Source organism: Microtus ochrogaster, chromosome 6, assembly GCF_000317375.1.
Source record: "Microtus ochrogaster isolate Prairie Vole_2 chromosome 6, MicOch1.0, whole genome shotgun sequence".
In the NCBI taxonomy this organism is placed as follows: domain Eukaryota; kingdom Metazoa; phylum Chordata; class Mammalia; order Rodentia; family Cricetidae; genus Microtus; species Microtus ochrogaster.
Window position 1 is genome coordinate 13,875,271 of NC_022013.1, and position 19,794 is coordinate 13,895,064.

The window sequence follows — 19,794 nt, forward strand, 5'->3', positions numbered from 1 at the left end:
TTCTTCTTCTTCTTCTTCTTCTTCTTCTTCTTCTTCTTCTTCTTCTTCTTCTTCTTCTTCTTCTTCTTCTTCTTCTGTTTAATATGAGTACTCTATTGACTTTATCCCAAAAGAGGGCATCTGATCTCACTATCAATGCTTGTGAGCCACCATGTCATGGCTGGGAACCGAACTCAGAAACATTTGGAAGAGCAGCCAGTGCAATTGTTGACTTTTCTCTCCAGCCCTTTTTTGTTATTAATTTTTTTCATTTATTTTAAATACCAATCACAGTTTCCCCCCTCTTCTCTTCTCCCCTCTCCTCCATTTTACCCTCCCCTTACCAACTCCTCCTCAGTCTCTACACAGACAGGGGCAGGCTTTCCATATAAGTAACATGTTATGGCACATCAAGTTGAGGTAGGACCAAGTTCCTTTCCCTGTATCAAGGTTGGGCAATGAGGCAACTCAGCATGGAAAATGGGTTCCTCCAAACCAGCTCAAGTACCAGGGACAGGTCCTGATCTCACTGATAGGAATCCCACAAACAGGCCGAGTTACACAACTGTCACACACATGCAGAGGGCCAGGTTCAGTCCCATACAGGCTCCCCAACAATCAGTCTTGAGCCAGTGAGCTTCCATGAGCTCAGGTCAGCTGTCTTTGTGTGTTCACATGTCACACTTTTAACCCCTGTGGCTCATAAAATCCCCCTTCTCTCTGCAATGGGATTCCCAGAGCTTGACTTAATGCTGGACTGTGGAGACAGAATTATTCTTTTAGAAACAGCCTCAGATACTTTTTCAAATCATGTATTCTGGAAAGCCCTAACAACAACAACAATAACAACAATGAACTACATAAACCCTGGCTATCTAGAGAAAATCACATGTCTTCAGGACTAGTGAAAGCAGGCTGTTGTCAGTCTTATCATCTTATGGCTCAATAAGGTATCTTTAAGGAGATAGGAGTCTATTTCCTGGAAACTTTCTTAGATATCTGTGCTGGCTAGATTTATGTCTACTTGACACAAACTATAGCCATCTGAGAGGAGAAAACTTTGATTGAGACAATGCCTTCACAAGACTGGGCAGTGGACCAGTCTGTAGAATATTTTATTAAATTAGTGATTGATGGTGGGAGGGGTCTTTGTATGTGACATCCCTGGACATGTAGTCCTGGGCTCTCGAAGAATGCAGACTGAGCTAGGCGGCAAGCAAGCCAGTAGGATGGTAGGAGACCTCTGCTTCAACTCTTGCCTCTGTGTTCCTGCCTTCTTTGAGTTTCCCTTCTAGCTTCCCCCAGTGATGGACTATAATGAAAATATGCAAGCCAAAAACATCCTTTTCTCTCCAGCTTGCCTTTTGGCCATGGTGGTGTTGCAGCAATAGACACTCTAAGTAAGACAATATCTATCTCAAATGAGGAGGCACCATACCAAATTTAAAGCCCATCCAGGAGGCAGAGTGTAGACAGGAGTGATTAAAACAGCAGTTAGGACCTATGTATGTAACAGAAGTCATGGAAACTGCAGGTACTAAAAGATGTCGGGACAAAGTAGGTTGAGATTCAGAATAGAATGAGGATGGGACCAGTGGACTATATTCCTACGCAACCCCAGAGCTGGGTGCTCAAAATAACACTACCGAAAAGTTTTGCATCCCAATAAACCTCTCTGCCAATACAATAATCCAAATCAAACTGAATTAGAAAAAAACCCAGGCTTAATGGATATGAGAGCTCCCAGGTGGCCTTCCAGGCCCTTAGAGAGGAGATGGGGAAGGAAGGCCAGAAAACCACATGTTTGTTCTCTAGGGGCAGTTTAAATAGCCCATGGGAGTGATCTTAGCATCTCTGGGGAGGGGTCATCATTTGGCCGGCTTTCTTTGAGGGAGTCTGGACTGAGGCAACTCCCAGGGGAGGGGGGCTAGGGGTAGAATTTTCCATCCAAACAACTACTCTCTATAATATTTTTTAATTATTGGAGACAGAATATTAGGTAGCTTAAACTGTCCTCAAACTTCCCATGTAACCTTAGGCACTCCTGAATTTCTGATTGGTCATGCCTCCATCTCCCAAGTGCTGAGATTACTGTCATATACTATCATGCCTGGCATATGTGATGCTGAGGATAGGACCCAGGGCTATTTGTAAATTAAAAAAGCCTTTATCAAATGAACTACATTGTAACTTTGACCTCAGTTGCAACAAATTGTGGATCTTTTGAAAGACAGTAGGTGAATTGATAGTTGACCCCTGAATAACGTTTTATTTCATGCTCTTCTATGAATCTTTTTAAGGACTCTACCAAAGACACATTTCTATTTGAAATTTAGTAACATATTGCCTGGCTCTGACTCTTTTCCCAATTCCTGTCCTTCTAAATCATTTTTGAGAGCTAATTAGCCTGAGAGCCATTTTCAACTGCTACTTTGGAAGATAAGGTGCAAGCCTACATAGTGTGCACTTACTGCTGTGCACATCTGTGCTCGAGATCAATCTGCAGGGAGTTTGAAAATTAGCATCCTTTTAAAGGCAAACAGAGTTATAAGCAAAGCCAAGTGTTTAATTGGTCTTTGAGCTCGCTGATTCTGCCTGAGATGCAGTCAAAATGTTGGAGTAATGGAATAGGAAAGGTCCTTTCTGGTTTTCCAAAGATTCAACTTATTCATAAACACATTCAAGTAGAAAAACATAACAGGAAAATACATATACTGAAAAAGAAAGCACGGTTTGGCATTAAAGTTTTAAATTCACATTTTGAAAGTTATATAATATCAACATAAACTACAAATTTATATTGAAAAGAACTACAAATTATTTTATACCAATTTTGATACTTGTATAATATAAATCAAGAAAAATAAATTGTTTTTTCTGGTTTTTTTTTTTGAGATTAATATGATTCTAATGTTTCTTTTCTTTCCTTCCTCCAAATCTTCCCCAAACTCCTTCCAACTCTCCTTCAAATTCAGTGTCATTTTTCATCAATTGCTATTGCATGCACATATGTATTAATATATCCCTATGCTTATCACATCAATATTTTTAAATATATCCCATTGAGTCCATATAATGCTATTTTTCTTTATGCTTTCAGTGCTGACCTTTTAGTGGACAACCAATTGATTTGCTCCTCCTTAGGAGAGACTAGCCCTCCCACTTCCAGCTCTCCTCACTTGTCTGAAGTTCTTGGTGAAGGGTTGAGGTTTTACAGGCTTTTCTCTGTTCATTTCAGGATGCTCATTGGTATCACCCCATGTTCAGCTCACATTTGGGCAGTCATTTTGGTGAGACTTTATAGGTGTGCTATTTGAGAATAATATACAACCACAAACTTACTAAACCAGCACAATCCCTAACAACAATCTATAAAAAAAAAGTCTGTTTCTTTATTTGCCTAATGGAGGCATATGGGACATGGTAAAGATGGGATGGTCAGAGAGGCGATAAAGTAGCAACTCTGAGTGGCAGTTCTCCCTCAACCCTGTGAGTTCCAGGGACTAAACTCATGTCTTCAGGCCTCTGCAAGTTGAGTCATCTCCCTGGGCCCCAAAGAAGACATCATGGGTTTTAAAGTAGAAAAAGAGGCAGCAGTCTCCTCTCCCTTTCAGAAGCACAGCTGTTTCTAACACTTCCCACTTTCTGTTCTAGGCCCTGGGTTCACTCTGCAGGTCTGTGTAGGAGGAGAAAACAAATGCCCGGAAGCATCCTGAAACCTGGACTGGGACTTCCCTGAGGACAAATGCACAACTGTTTCCCAGGAGGAAAGGATCAGATAACAAGGACTGAAATTTCAGCCACTAGGAGTGGAAGAGCTGACAGTGTTTACTATTTTCTCAAGGTGAGCTTTAATATGTTTAAAGTAGCCAGGGAAGAGGTTAAGAGTGGGCCAGAAGCACCCAGAGGAGCTGTCTGAAGTATAACCTCTGCAGTCTCCTGAGCTCTGATAAAGACAAGGGAAAAATCTAAAAATAGAATTTACACATTTTGATGGTTTAACTAGTCACCAATGTGATTTATACAACACAAACTGAAGTCAAGGTACTCAGATAACTTCTTGAATGCTAAAGGTACTAGGTATGCCAAGGCCAAACAGGAAGTAGCAGGAGTCAAACAGGAAGAACAGAATCCAAAAGGGTAGAGGTAGAACAACCCAGAATCTCCTTGATACACCCCATGCTGCACCTCTGGATTGTTGTAATATTTTATTTGTATTTTAATATATAAAGATGGCCCTGAAGGTCAGAGAAGCAAAGCAGTAAACCACTAGAGAGACCTTTTCCTTCTGCTGATGGTCACACTGAAGGGGCAATTTTCATACTGCCCAGACTGCACTGCGTCTCCGTCAAAGCTCAGACCCCACACTCTCATGAGTCCTGTCTCTATCTGCCCAACCATAACACCCCTGTATCCACCTCCCTAATACCACCACCATCTGGGTCTGTTTCTGTATGATTTTGTATATCCCAGTATAGCCTTGAATTCACAGAGATCCCTCTGCCTCTGTCTTCCCAGTCCTGGGATTAAAGGCCTGTACCATCACTCCCTGACTTCTAATGGCTTAGTTTTGCACTCTGATCTTCAGCCAAGCTTCAATTGCTAAATTACAAATTAATTATCACTATACCTGACCTCAGGAAGGAAGTTGCCCACTTTTCTTTTCTTTCAAAGAAAGGGTAGTAAATACTGTAGGCTTAGCAATTAATTTCTCAATTCTTCTTTGTGACAAGAAGAAGATATGCTCACAAACAGTATATTAACTAGGGAGCTAGATTTTATGCTCAAAGTCCTTTATTTATAGAGACTGAAATTGTAATTATATTTGATTTCAAATGTCAGGAAACCTGCTATCTCTCAGGTAGTAAACAAATGAAACCAATTCAAAAGTCACACTGGGCAGAGGCCTGGAGCTCAGTTCTCAGCACCCTTTTTGGGAGCTCACCAAACAAGAAGGAGGATAACATATTCATGTCCGCAAGTATGAATACACACACACACACACACACAGACACACACACAGACACACACACACAAATACATTAATTAAATATTAAAACTACATTTCCTTTGAAAATGCTTTTTATTTCCCTAAAACTTCTGCCTGCAACTTTAGAGATGAATTCGACAATCCAGCAGATGAAAGAGAATAGTGAATTAGTGAATTATTTTTTCATCTGAAGGTTCTATATATAAACAAAAGCAATTTTGATTGGCATTGCTGAACATACCAAGACTTATTTTTGGCAGATTAAAACGTCAAATGCTATTTTCTATGAGATTGAGATTGACATATATGTCAGACTGACTTGGTACTTCTAATGTGGAAAAAAGCCAAAGACTCAATAAAACTGATTAATTTATTTCTGTTTGTCTTCGTGGTAGGTCACCTAACTCATCCATCTTTATACAAGCAAATGGATGTCCCATTGCTCAATGTTAGGGTGACATTAAGTGTTTCCATTTACTCCTTATTATATTGGCAGGAAAACAAAGCAATGTGAAGGTTGAGTAAAAGTCTCTTTTCTCCATTCAGAATTGCGGTGGGGCTTATTTGCACTTCTGTTGTCTTCAAAGTAAAGTTGAGTTTATTTTTATAAACTCAATTTTTAAAATTAGCTTATATGGAGATTTTGTTTAGCATCAGTTGTAAGTAGAATAGAAATGTCTTTGTGAAAACAGTTGTAGATTCTGTGATGTCTATTTATCCAGGCAACAATGAACAATGAGAGACATCCTTGTAAGCCACATAATCTTCTAATAGAAAGATAAACAATTGTTACTTCCACCTTGAGGGTGTATTGCATTCCAGGAAACAACAAGCCACCCTCCACGTATTTTATAGCTTGGTTCTTGCTACTTTTCAAAAGCTGGTAGGTTACAGATCTGCTTATCAGGGAGATGCTATTGTGAACTGATAGGACCATTACTTATGAGATGCAGTTTGTAGTCTTTGGTTTGTAGAAGGGATGCACTTGAATGTGATGGCCGTACTTCCTCTGTTTGTCTTGTAATCTCTATTGGGAGATATTTTGCTCCTTGTTGAAATTCAAACACTGCCATTTGGAAAACATGCCAGTGGCCACCTCTAAAAATTATAAGCCAAAGTAAAACTCTTCTTTATAATTTGATAATTTTTGTCATTTAGTATAGTAACAATAGTCTGAGGAACACAATGTATCATAACCAGATAAGGTTAGAGAGTTTCTTTAGATGTTCAATGACATGTACTCAAAAATTCCTAAACAAAGCCTTCATTTTCTTAAGACTTTCAAGAAATCTCTTTGCTGTTTTTCCTCTAGCAATCTAGCCACAGTCATGCAAATATCCACCAGGTCAAGATGCACATCTGAGTGTGGCCATATGTGCAGAGACCTTCAAAACTATTGTTAACCTACTAAGTATGGTTTCTCACCACATACTCCAAGTCAAACAAAATCATGCAAAGCACACTTCAGATGTTCTAGAATAAAATAAAAGCAAGAAACAAATTGCATATTTTAAAGCTTTACTTTATTTTTTTAATCATGTATACATCTCTATCTACATGTGTGTACATGTGTTCATGGAGGACAGCATCACCAGATCCCATGGAGCTGGAGTTAGAGGTGGTTGTGAGCTGCCCAACATGGGGGTCAGGAACTGAACCTGACCCCACTGTAAGAACAGCAAGTGCTACTAACCACCGGGCTGTCAATCCGACCACCAAGTTGCATCTTTTTCATCAAAGATTTTATATAACCTTTGTACATTGTTTTAGATACAAAACAAGATACAAATCTTGTACCTTATTATTCATATATATATATATATATACACAAATATATGTGTAAATGCAATATATATTGTTTTAGAGATCTGAAGTTGCAACATGGTTTATCCATACTGATTCTTTTGGAAAGAACTGAAGTAATTATTGTCTTTTTAAACTGCAAAATTATCTTAATGTCTTAATACCATTTATTTATTAGTTTCTCTAGTCTCATTAATTTAAATAGTTTCAACTTTATCACTTAGTGGTCACATTCATTTCTATCTATTCCTAGCTCCATATTATCTCATGCTGTGTATTTATGAAGTAAAGGTATAAGGAATCTATTCCAGTACAAGTAAAGTGTCTTATTTGTTTGACCACTTTTGCCTATTGATGAAAAATAAGAAGGCATAAAGATCCTCCTGGGTTCCCTGGTCAATATTGATATTCCACTTGCTCTACATGACAGGTATCACCTAGGAGGTAACCTCTGAGCATGTCAGTGAGAGCTCTTCCAGACTGCATTAATAGACATGGGAAGACGTGTCCTAGATGTGAGCACTGCCATCCCATGGTAGTCCTGAACTGAATGAAAAGAGAGCAGGTGGACCACTGTTGTACACTTACCTCTGCTTCCTGAGCGTACATTCAGCATGAGCAGCTGCCTCATGTTACTACTGCTGTGCCTTCCTCACCCCATATGACCGTGCCCTTAAAAGGTGAGTCAGAATGAGTCCTTCCTCAATTAGGTTGCCTTTTTTTCAGGTACTTGGTCAGAGCAATGAGAAAAGTAATTAATACACTGAGCCATCTAAATGAGCTCAATATAATCATATATGGAGCTAACACACTGGGCAGCTACAGAGTTGAACGCAATATATCACATATGTCTTTGAAAATCTTTCCTAGCTGAGTACGAAAACCGGACTGACACTTAAGATGGCCACAGAAGTATAGTTCAGAAGACTTAAACCTCTGCTCACAGGAGATGAACCTGGCTGGGGGCCAAGAAACATCTCAGGTTTTACCATCCGAGAATGGTTCTCCATTCCCAGTCAATCGGAAAATGGGGACTTTGGCCTTCTAGCTTCCTAGAAAGGATCCAAGCCCTGGCAATGTCTTGAGCTTGGCTTTGTAAACTTTGAGTACATTTCCAATGCCCACACCCTAAGGCAATCAATTTGTGTTTCTTGAACTATTACACGCGATGTCAGCATCTCTCACAAATGTTTACAAGGCTTTGTTTGCCACAGTGCATTTTAAACAGTAACTAAATATAGGTGAGGAGCTCAAGCATGCTCATTCTCAACAGTAGCAGCGCCTTCTTGAGAGAAATTGGTTTTAGGATCTCAGATCAATCTACTGCCATTTCTGCACTTGAGGTTGCCACTCATATTTTGCACCCTACCCCATTGCAAGAGTTTGAAACCCATTCTTTTGTGCCATTCCTTTGCCTAGGATGAGAGTTATATTGTACTGAGCACCCACTTTTGCAAGCTTCTATGGTGGAAGAATTGTGAAAGTCGTTTTTCATGTGTTTGTCTGGGCTTGGTTTATTGTTTTGACTCTGGGTTGTGGGTCTGAATATATACACTGTTTACTCTCCTCATTCTTGTTTCCAAATCCCTGAAATACACCTGTAAGGGGGAGTAGCTTGTTCTGGTACAGTTTGGAGGCAACAGTTCATCGTGGCTGAGAAGTCATGGAGGCATGAGAAGAATCTCATAGTGACTGTTCAGGAAGTGGAATGACTGGGACAGAAATGGGTCTGGCTGTCACTCTCAAGGACTACTCCTATTTGAGAAATATGAAAGCTAGATTTTAAAAAAATTTACAGACTCCTTCAATAGCACCAGCTGTTGGAACCAAATGTTAAATGCATTAGCCAGTGGGGCTTTTATATTCATATAATAAGTATCCAGTCTTTGACAAGTTCTATTATATGTGTGTATATGTAATCATATATGTAATATGTATTTATATATATCATATATTGTGTATATATGAAATGCATCGCTACACAATTCAAGATGTCCTTAAATTCCATGATTTGCTTCTACCACTTGGTCACTGAGAATGCAGATCTAGGCTCCTCATGCAGCTTCCTGATTCATTTGCTAGAACACTTATTATTCCTCTTATTTTAGAACCATAAAGGGAGGGAGAAACTTAATATTTAAAAGCAACAGCAGGGGTGCTGGCCGCTGGCAGAGTACTGGGAGAATGCATCCTCCAGTGTTCCGGTTCCTTACATCAGCAAGCACAGTGGAGAGATGCATTTGGAGCTTTCATATAGAATGTCTTTCCTAGGTTATCTAGATGGCTCCATGGATAGGGGTGCTTGCTGTGCAATATCAGAAGCTTGAATTCAATATTTGATACTTTGAAAAAAATGGGAAAAGAGAGAACCATCTCCACAAACTTGTCCTTTGACCCCTGTATATTTTCTGTGCCATGCATGCCCACTTATATAAATTAAAGGGAGACAGTATAATAAAGGAAAGTAACTTTAAAAGAGCCGGGAAAGGCCAGGTGGTGGTGGTGCATGCCTTTAATCCCAGCACTCGGGAGGCAGAGGCAGGCAGATCTCTGGGAGTTCGAGGCCAGCCTGGTCTACAAGAGCTAGTTCCGGGACAGGCACCAAAGCTACAGAGAAACCCTGTCTCCAAAAACCAAAAAAAAAAAAAAAAAAAGAGCCAGGAAAAAATGATTCAGTGGGAAGAGCTTGTACTGTTCTCCTAGAAGACCAGAATTCAGTTCTCAGCACCCAGGTTGAGTGGCTCACAACTGTATGTATCTCAGTTCCAGGAATCTGCTGTCCTTTTCTGGAATCTGTGGTCCCTGACTTCACACGCACAACCCCCCCCCCACATAGACACACACATGAATATAATTAAAAATAAGAAAATAAATCTTGAAAGTTTACTTTTCCAACAATGGAGATATAAATGAAAGTATCCCTTAAATGAAGATGCACCAGGGGCTGGTGCCTGAGGAGCTCTGAGACCTAAGCCAATCTACTGGCAGCAACATTTGGATGGGAGTCTGTCTTAGTTTTCTTACACTTTCAGATAATATAATGCATGACATATTTTGTATTATTTTGAGTTTGTATTTTGGGGTTTTTATAATTTCATTTTTTGAAATTCTTAGAGACTTTCTATATTTCGATTAATTTATTTTAGATAGTGCCTTATGTATTTTAGGCTAATGATGTGGGAGTGATTTCTTTCTAATCTGTTGCTTTCATAGGTTAATTAATAAAGAAACCCTTAGGTGGGTGGAGTAAACAGAACAGAATGCTGGGAGAAAGAAGCAGAGTAAAGTGAGTCACCATGACTCTCCCACTCCAGACAGACGCAGGTTAAGGTCTTCCCTGGTAAGCCACCTCGTGGGATACACAAAATATTAGAAATGGGTTAGATCAATATGTAAGAGCTAGCCAATAAGAGGCCGAAACTAATGGGCCAGGCAGTGTTTAAAAGAATACAGTTTCCATGTAATTATTTCGGGTAAAGCTAACCAGGTGGCAGAACCCAGCCCGCCATTCATCAATGGGCTAATCTTAAAATATTTATGTAGCTAAAATGAGTTTGAATCTCTTGATCTTCTTGCCCTCACCTCCCGAGCTCTGGGTTGACCAATCTGTACCATCCTTACCCTTTGTGTGGTGCTGTAGATGGATCTCAGGTTTTCAGGCTTGCTAGGCAAGCACTTTACCAACCGAACTATGACTTCAGCCTGCGCTTTACTTTATTTTGTTTGTTTTAGAGATAGGGCCTCATACATCCCAGGTTGGCCTCAAACGCCTGATCCTCATGCCTCTACCTCTCAAGTGCTGGGATTAAAAGTGTGCATCACTGTGCACTGGTTAAATAATCTAATCGATGCAAAATTAGCACTGTTGGTGGGTAACAACTGTTGGACCTGAATAATTGAAAAGTGTCCCAGTTATCATAAAATAATAGAAGGGAGAAATAGAAAGAGTAATGAAGGAATGTCTTAAGAAGAAACAAGAACCCAAATCAGATAAACCATAGTTAACCAAGAAGTATTTAGGGCTTGGGGGATTGCTCAGTAGTTAGATCAATTGTTGCTCTTTCAGAGTATCAGAACTGGGTTCCTAGCACTCATGTCAAGTGAGTCACAAAGCTTGTAACTTCAGCTCCAGGGGTCCTTATGCCTTCTGTTGGACTCCATAGGCATCTGCACCCAGGTGCACATGAGTGTGAGCATACACACACATGCATACATACACAATAAATGAATAAATAATAAAAATAAATCTTAAAGTGGATGTAAAATGTAACAAGGCTAAAAGAAATTTTTTAAAAAAAATCAAACGAATGAAAAAATGGAGATAACCTTTTAAACCATGTGAATCAAATAAATATTGTACAGAATCTTAGGATGCTATGTGGGACACTGGGTTAAACAAAGTGAAAGGAAGTTAAAGAAAGGTTGTTCTACAGACCAGAAATGCTGACAGCAGCTGCAGAGAGAGGATCTTGTAACTGTTGTTTCTGAACAGAAAACCGTTGCTTCTAAACAGGAGAAATGACACATCGAAATTTGAATACAGTTGGATGTTTTCTCACAGAGACAAGCAGACTGAGTTTTAGATATCAAAGAGCACTGTGAATTCTGGGAAAGTACTGACACATGATTGCTGCTAACCCTGAAATACATCCTAATGACGTTACCAAACATCCTACTAAATCAGCTGCTAAACCAGCATTTGGAGTCCTCTGGAAAAGAGGATTTCTGAATAAACCAGTGTCCCAAGAATTTTCTGCCAGGAAGAACTGTGCTGAAGAATGAAGGGGGCAGGTACATTTTAGTTATACTATCCAAGAACAGGCACATTAGTTCTGATGGTGATGTCAGAAGGAAATGTTAGGTTATTACTTGCCCTGATGCTTGAAGAGGCCAGATCTCACAGCCTGAAAATGTCAGATCACTTCCAATTGAAGTTTTATCCCCTTGGGACTGAGAGTTAAGAAATATCTGTTTATGTGTGCATGTGTGTGTGTATGTTTGTGATTTATTTCTTATTCTATTTGTATGTGTATATGTGCATGTGTGTATGCATATAACATTCAGACAGGTGCCTGAAGAGGCCAATAGAGGTCATCAGACTGTCTGGAACTAGAGTTATAGGCAGTTGAGTGGCTAGAAGTACGTGTTGGATACCAAACCTGGGTCTTTTGCAAAAACAGCAGATTTCCTTAATTTTCAGTCAGTTCTCCCACCCCAGTGGGTCATGGTTTTTACAGTTCCTAATTCACAGTGCTATCAAGTCCCTGTCTTCTCCATGCTCTTCATCATGAAGACTATCCCAGATGAAATCAAGGGTCCAAAGCTTCCCACCAGCCCCTGAAAGGATGTAAAAGGTCGATAGTCCCCTTTGTTCAGGAGATTTTTCTGAAGTCTCCTTTCTGGGCACCCTGACATCCTACCCATGATAACTCTCTCTTTGACTCTTAAGCAATCCTTTTAGATAAAATTCCTTTCCAGGAATTTAAGGGAAGCCTCCCATTCCCTTTAAGCCTCTGTTAGGCTGTTTCTGATATTATATTATATTATATTATTATATTATATTATATTGTTTCCCTTTTAATTCTTTCTCATGTCAAGTTTTGATAATGATTCTGAGGCCCTGTGTGTCAATACACATCATTCCTAAAGGGAGGGTGTCAGCTCCCTTCAAAAGCCAACTACACTCTTCAATTTATTTAACAAGAAATTCTGATGTCATGAATCTGAGGTATAGACGGGACTAATAAATGATTGAATTCCTGATTGTGGATTCAGTTTAATTAAGGACTAAGGCTAAAAGAAGCATTACCTCTGTAGTTTCAATACAAAATGTGAAAGCTATGAGCTATGATGGGGAAGAAATTACATATGAGGCCTATGAGAGGGAAGCACCACATTCAGCTAAACATTACTTTATGGGGCCACAAGATATAGCTAGAGAAGAGAGAGGTGGTGTCCTAGGATACCCTGGGCAGTCTAGCCTGCTGGGACAGTTGCAGGTCAGAGAGAGTCTGTCTAATAAGACAAGATGGGTGGCATCTAAGGGGCAAGAGCTGAAGTTTTCCTCTGGACTGCATATGTATATGATGCTATATTATTTGTGTTTTTAATAAATAAAGCTGGTCTGAAGATCAGTCAAAGCAGACACACTAGTCAGCCATACAGGCCAGGTAATTGTTACATACAACTTTAATCCCAGCAGCCACACTAGTTAGCCATAGAGGCCTGGTGGTGGTGGTGTATGCCATTAATCCCAACATTAGAGAGGTATAAAAAACAGGAGGAGACAGGTCTCACTCTCAATCTCAAACTGAGGATTTGTGGAGGCAGAATCACACATTTTCAGTCTGAGGTAGAGGTAAGAGCCAGTGGCTCACTTTTCTGATCTTCAGGTTGAACCCCAATATCTGTTTCTGGATTTTTATTTTTACTACAACATTTGGTGCCCAATGTTTAGGGTACAAATTAATGAAAAAGCTGTTGGCTTGTGTCTTTACAGTCACCAAAATAGGCCAGAACTAGTTGTGACTGGAGTCACTGACCTACTGACTTGGTTTTTCTTTCTTCTTTCCTGGCAGGCTTTCTTTGAACCCTCTTTTTGGGCTGCTGCCAAAGTATGTAGCTGCCTTGAAATCCAGTTAGGCTTTTATTGTTCTATACAACAGCAATAAGCCTTACTTATTCATCATCATTGGCGGCAGATTTGGTAAAACAATTGGGAATATTTAAAGGGATGAATTATTTAAAAGAGAGATTTTTTTTTACCATATTAAAACGGAAAAATTACAATGGGGAAATTTGGGTCTCTGTATGATAATATGCTAGACAGTTTGAAACCAGAATGATTTAATGAGAGGATAATTAATTTAGATGGGGTTTATGTAAGGTCACGTGTAAACATTATTAGCATTATGATTTTTGTTTTAACCCTAAAGAAGTTGGGCAATCTGTGTGCTAAAATACAGGCCTTAGAAAAGCTTAATTAAATAGATTACAGAGATTTTTCAAACCCAGAAAGAGGAATTTAATGGAGAATAAATTTTAGCATTGCATTGTAAGAATAAAGAGGAACAATATAAGGTTTTCAAACAACCAATCTTAATATATCCAGTTCCCATACAGGAACTGCCAAATGACAGAGTAAGAACTGAATGGACTTCTGTACCAATGCTAGGTTAAAGGGAATTGAATGAAGCAATAGATTCATATGGCATTTTCTCACCTTTAGTGAAGCAAATATTAAACTCATGATCAATTTGTAATAGAATTACCCTTTAACAACTGGATAGAATTGATTAAAACTGTTTTAGAGTTTGGTCCATAATTACAATGGAGTAGTTGTTTCAGAGACTAGGCTAAGACTATTGAACAATGGAATAAAGCTAGACCTATGGAAATCACCCAAGATCAAATTCATGGATAAGGAAATTGAGCTACTATAGAAAGGCAATCTCTGTATGTTAGTCACATCTTGGCTTTTTGCCATGTAGCAGTTTTGAATGCTTGGTCCATAGCTGAAGGAGTAGGAGAGAAAATTGAATCATTTACTAAAGTTATACAGTGCCCAAAAGAAACCTTCATAGATTTCTTACAAAAATTGACATCATCAGTAAATAGAATAATATCAAATTCAGGAGCTAGACAAATAATAACTGAATCTCTGGATTTTGAAAATGCCAATTCTCTACGTAAAAAAGATAATTAGGCCATTAGAGGCAAGGTCAGCCTATTTGAAAAGAATAATTTGAGAAAACAATATTAAATCTCATGATCATGTTGAATGGATAGGAGAGGTAATTTTCAGTGGTTTGAGGAAAAAATCAAAATGTCAAATGTTATGATTGTGGCAATCAAGGTTACCTTAAAAAGCGATTGTAGACAGGGTGTTCCTAGAAACATTTTTTTTCTAAGAATGATTCAGTCAAATGCCCCTCCCTTCTGGATTGTGTGGAAGATGTGACAAGGCAGGCATTGGACTGATAAATGTAAGTCAATGAGGAAGATTCAAGACAATACTTTGCCATCAGAAAACTCTGTGAGGGGCTTCTTGTAGGCCCCGGTGCTAAATCCAGTTCAGTTTTTTCCCTGATAGTGTAGAGGAAACTCATTCCCATAACAATTGAAGAACCTAATGCCTATTGTAAGCAACCATACTGCTCTGGATAATAGAACAGCTATAGAAGAGAGACAAAAAATTCAGGAGAAACAATGAAGAAGGTATTTTGGAAAACTTTTATAAATGAACAAAGACCAAAATAAAGATACAAATAAATGATGTTGTTATTGAATGTTTGATAGACACACATATAGATGTAACAATAATTATATCAGAATTTTGGCATACAAATTGGCCTCTTCAGGACATAAATGTTCAGATTTTATGAACTGGAACTTTATCTCAAGTAAAGCAGAACACAAGATAGGTCAAATGTATAGGGCCAGAAAGACAGAGAAGAATATTAATCATATGTAGTTAACATAGCAATTAATATGTGGGGATGTGATTTGTTACCACAATGGAATGCTCAAATTAACATTCTATCAATATTAGAAACAAACCATAAATTAACACATGTGTCTGGGAAAAACATTAGAAGGCTTATAAAGAACAATCACTGACCACTTAAATTGTGCAAGAACAGAGCACAGCACCTGTTGATCTTCCAAAGGCACCAACAGCCCTACCTTTTAAATGGTTGACAGATAAACCTGTATGCATTGTGCAATGGCCTTTAACAATGGAGAAATTGCAGGCTTTAGAACAGCTGGTACAAGAGCAAGTAGATTCTTCAGCATATTGAAGAATCAAACAGCCCTTAGATTTCCCCCATATTTGTTGATAAAAAGAAATCTGGAATATGGAGAATGATAACAGACCCAAGAGCTGTTAATAATGTAATTCAGACAATGAGCTCACTAAAATCATTTTATTTATTTATTTATTTATTTATTTATTTATTTATTTTTCGAGACAGGGTTTTTCCATAGCTTTTGGTTCCTGTCCTGGAACTAGCTCTTCTCGACCAGGCTGGCCTTGAACTCACAGAGATCTACCTGCCTTTGCCTCCCGAGTACTGGGATTAAAGGCATGTGCTACCACCACCCGGCTCTCTAAAGTCTTGAATTCCTTTGCCTTCCTTATTGCCTAAAGGATGGCCTCTTATAGATATTGAGTTAAAAGATGGTTTCTTTTTTTTTACCTTTACAAGAAAAAGACAGAGGAAAATTTGCCTTCATTGTGTCTACTTTTAATAATTCTTAGCCTACTAAGAGATATCAGTGGAAGATTCTCCCTCAGGGAATATTAAATAGTCCCACTCTGTGCCAATATTTTATAAGTCATTTATTGGAAATGACACATATGCATTTTCCTGAATCTATAGTTTACCAATACATGGGCAATATTTTGCTATCTGATTCAAATCTGGATACTTCAGAAAAAAATGTTTGAAAAAGAAAATTTTGCCTTGTTGGTGCAATTGCTCCTAAAAAAATACAAAGAGGAGAATAATTAAATTCTATTAATTATTTATGTTATAAAATATGTTTATAAGAAATTAGACTCAAAAAGGGGCAAATTAGAGAAATCAATTGCAGACTCTTAATGACTTCCAAAGATTGCCAGGAGACCTGATTAATTTAAATAAAACCTTAGGTAGTGAAAAGAACCTAAATAGTCCCAGGGAAATATCTGAAGCAGAGAGAGAACTGACTTTTATTGAAGATAAATTACAGAAGGTACATGTGGATTATGTGGATCCAAATCTTAACTGCATTCTGGTCATATGACCCTCCAAACATGCCCCTACAGGAATTTTAATTCATATAAATTCTGTAAAATCTTATGTGAAAAAGGTTTTTGAGTTAATTTTAAAAGGAAAATTGAGATTTCATCAATTAGCAGAAATTAACCAGCAGAAATTATAGTTCCTTTTAATAATAATATAATTGACAAATTATGGGCCAAAAGAGAACTCTAGCAAAGAACTTGCAGTATTTTTTGGGGGGAGAGATTAATAACAACTATTCCAAAAGCAAGAAAATTCAATTTATATGACTTAATTGGATTCTTCCTCAAATTGTACAGGATGCATCAATAATTGGTGTCCCTACATTATATATTGATGCAAATACACCAGAAAAGGCAGGTTACAGATCATAAAATTTAAATAAAATGTTTAAAGACCTTATGATTCTGTTCAATAGTCAGAATTATATGTTATTCTTATGGCATTAAGAGATTTTGAAGAACTCAATATAGTTACCAATTCACATTATGCAGAAAGAGTTGTTTTGTATATTGAAACCACTGAATTTGTACCAGAAGATATAGAAATAAGTTTATTATTTATTCAGTTACAAGATGAAATTAGGGATAGGAATAATCCCATATGTATAACAGATCTGGTTCCATGTAGGTCTGCCAGGACTTCTAGCACAAGGTAATGCAGAAATTGATCAATTATTGATTGGAAATTTGCTGAAGGCCTCAGAATTTTATGAAAAAATCTTGTCAATGGTAAAAGTTTTTATTTTAAAAAACACTTTTCTGTCATGTGGTAACGAGGACATAAAGAAATGTCCTTGTTCTTTATACAGCCAAACACCACTACCTACAGGAAGTAGCTCAAAGGGTACTCAAAGGAATGAAATCTGACAGATCATTGTGTTCCAGTTTTGTAGACTTGAGAAAACTAAAATATGTACACCACACCATTGATACTTATTCATGTTTTCAATGGAAAACTGCTTTGAGTTTGGAAAAGGCTGATTCAGTAATCACACATTTGCTAGAAATTATGGATATCATGAGTATACCTGTACAAATAAAAATGGCATTTAGCACACGTCTCTAAGAAAATGAAACAGTTTCTTTGCTTATTATAATATAAAACATATTACAGGTATACCACACAATCATTCAGGGCAGGCAGTTATAGAAAGATCAAATCGAACTTTAAAGTGTATGTGAAATAAACAGAAAGGGATAATAAATATCCCCTGAAATAGATTACATAATGCTTTATTGCCTTTGAGATTTGTTAATGTTAATGAGAAAGGAACAATGTGGTGAGACAGTGGATAGAAGAATTAAATCACCTGCTATATTTTAATGATGTATGGATAGAAGAATTAAATCACCTGCCATATTTTAATGATGTCCTGACCTCAGAATGGAAATCAGGACATGTGCCACATTAGGGAAGGGGTTTTGCTTTTAATTCCACGGGTGGGGGGGAGCACCTATGGATACCATCAAAATTGAAATTCTATTTGAAAAAAAACACCTCTTAATTAGATTAGAAGATAGTTCAATAAGCACCATGGCTGTTTAGTCTTAACTAATCTATCAAAAAAAAAAAAGAAATTTTTTTTCCATTTGATCAGATATAACTTGGCAAAAGAGAATCTCCCCAAAATTAGGGTTGAGGAAGGGTTTTGTTGTAGTCTTTCCAGTAGAATTAAAGTATCCAGCTGAGGAATTTAAAGACTACTGGACAAATGAGACATCTGAATAACAAAAGGCAAATTATCCAAAAAAAAAGTATCTTGAGAAAATGAATCAATTGATCTATTGATATATCACATTTCCAACAGGATAAAATTTCACAAATCTTTCCAAATGCTTGTTTATTCTGTTTTCTAAAGACATACAATGAAAATAGTCTTTTGGTAGTTCAGTCCAATTAAAGATTAAAGCTGACTTTGGAGTTGGAGTGTGGCGCTCTCCTTCTCTAAATCCAAGCATGCTTATTAAAGTGAATTCCAAAATCTCTGTGTCATATCAGAAGAGTCACTTGATATGGGATAGAAGAAAAACAAGTACTTAAAGTGTTGGACTCTAGCGTCCAAACACCGAGGAGGAGTCACCCCCAGAGACCATCTCACATACCACAGCCGATGCAAAAGATGAGGATTTTATTAATTCTGTCATGACAGGGTCCCCCAGCATTCAGGAAGCAAAGGGACCCCGAATAGCGGGTACAGTCTATTTTTAAAGGGGCCACAGAAGCAAGTGGGGTTGTCCTTTGACTATTCTGATTGGGTTATTTGAAAGGGCTATTACCAATTGTAGGGATAAGTCCCTCCCCTAAGGGGGTGTGTTCGCCTCGGGCTAATGTTCGCCTATAAATTTGGCGAGCATGCTCCCAGCTGCTGCTTCTGCTTTCCTGGTCTCCATGGGAATGGTGGTTCTGTAAGTCTATTTCTCCATTAAAGCTATATATATATTTTTACAATCTGTCTGCATTCGTTTATGCCGTTACATTTTGGTGCACAACGTGGGGCTATTTTGCCCCCAACTCAAGCGGGTAGCCTGCTAGCTAACACAGCACCCTCCCGGGTGCTATTTTTTAGTTCGTGACTTGGGCCCCAGTGCTGAGTCCGAGACACACTCGGCCACACAGGCCCATTCTGCCTGCCTTGGCTAAATTTGCAGCGGAACCCCACTGCCTGAATTAGCAGAAGCTCAAGTACCTGCGGTTTTGCAACAAAAGATGCCACAGAGGCAGATTTGGTCTGATACAAAGTGACTTGGCCGGGTGGTGGTGGCGCACTCCTTTGATCCCAGCACTTGAGAAGCAAAGGAGGCAGATCTCTGTGAGTTTGAGGCAAGCCAGGCAGTGGTGGTGCATGCTTTTAATCCCAGCACTCGGGAGGCAGAAACAGGTGGATCTCTGTGAGTTCGAGGTCAGCCTGGTTTACAGGAGCTAGTTCTAGGACAGGCTCCAAAAACACAGAGACCACAACTGGTTGGAACTGATCATTGCAGGTAAAAAAATTTTTCTTTTGTAAATAAAATGTCTGAACACATTACTGTTCAAGAATTTAACAGTTTTTTTAATTGTACCATGTGGGAGATTTTAAAAGAGGTGTCAATCACCCCACATCTATGGATCCTTCTGGGATTCGTAGTTTTCATTGGCACTAAATGGTTTGATAATAGAAATATGATAAAGTCTTTACGAGACGAATCCAGGATTCTTAAGGCAGAGATTGAACACTTAAAAACAATTGAGAAT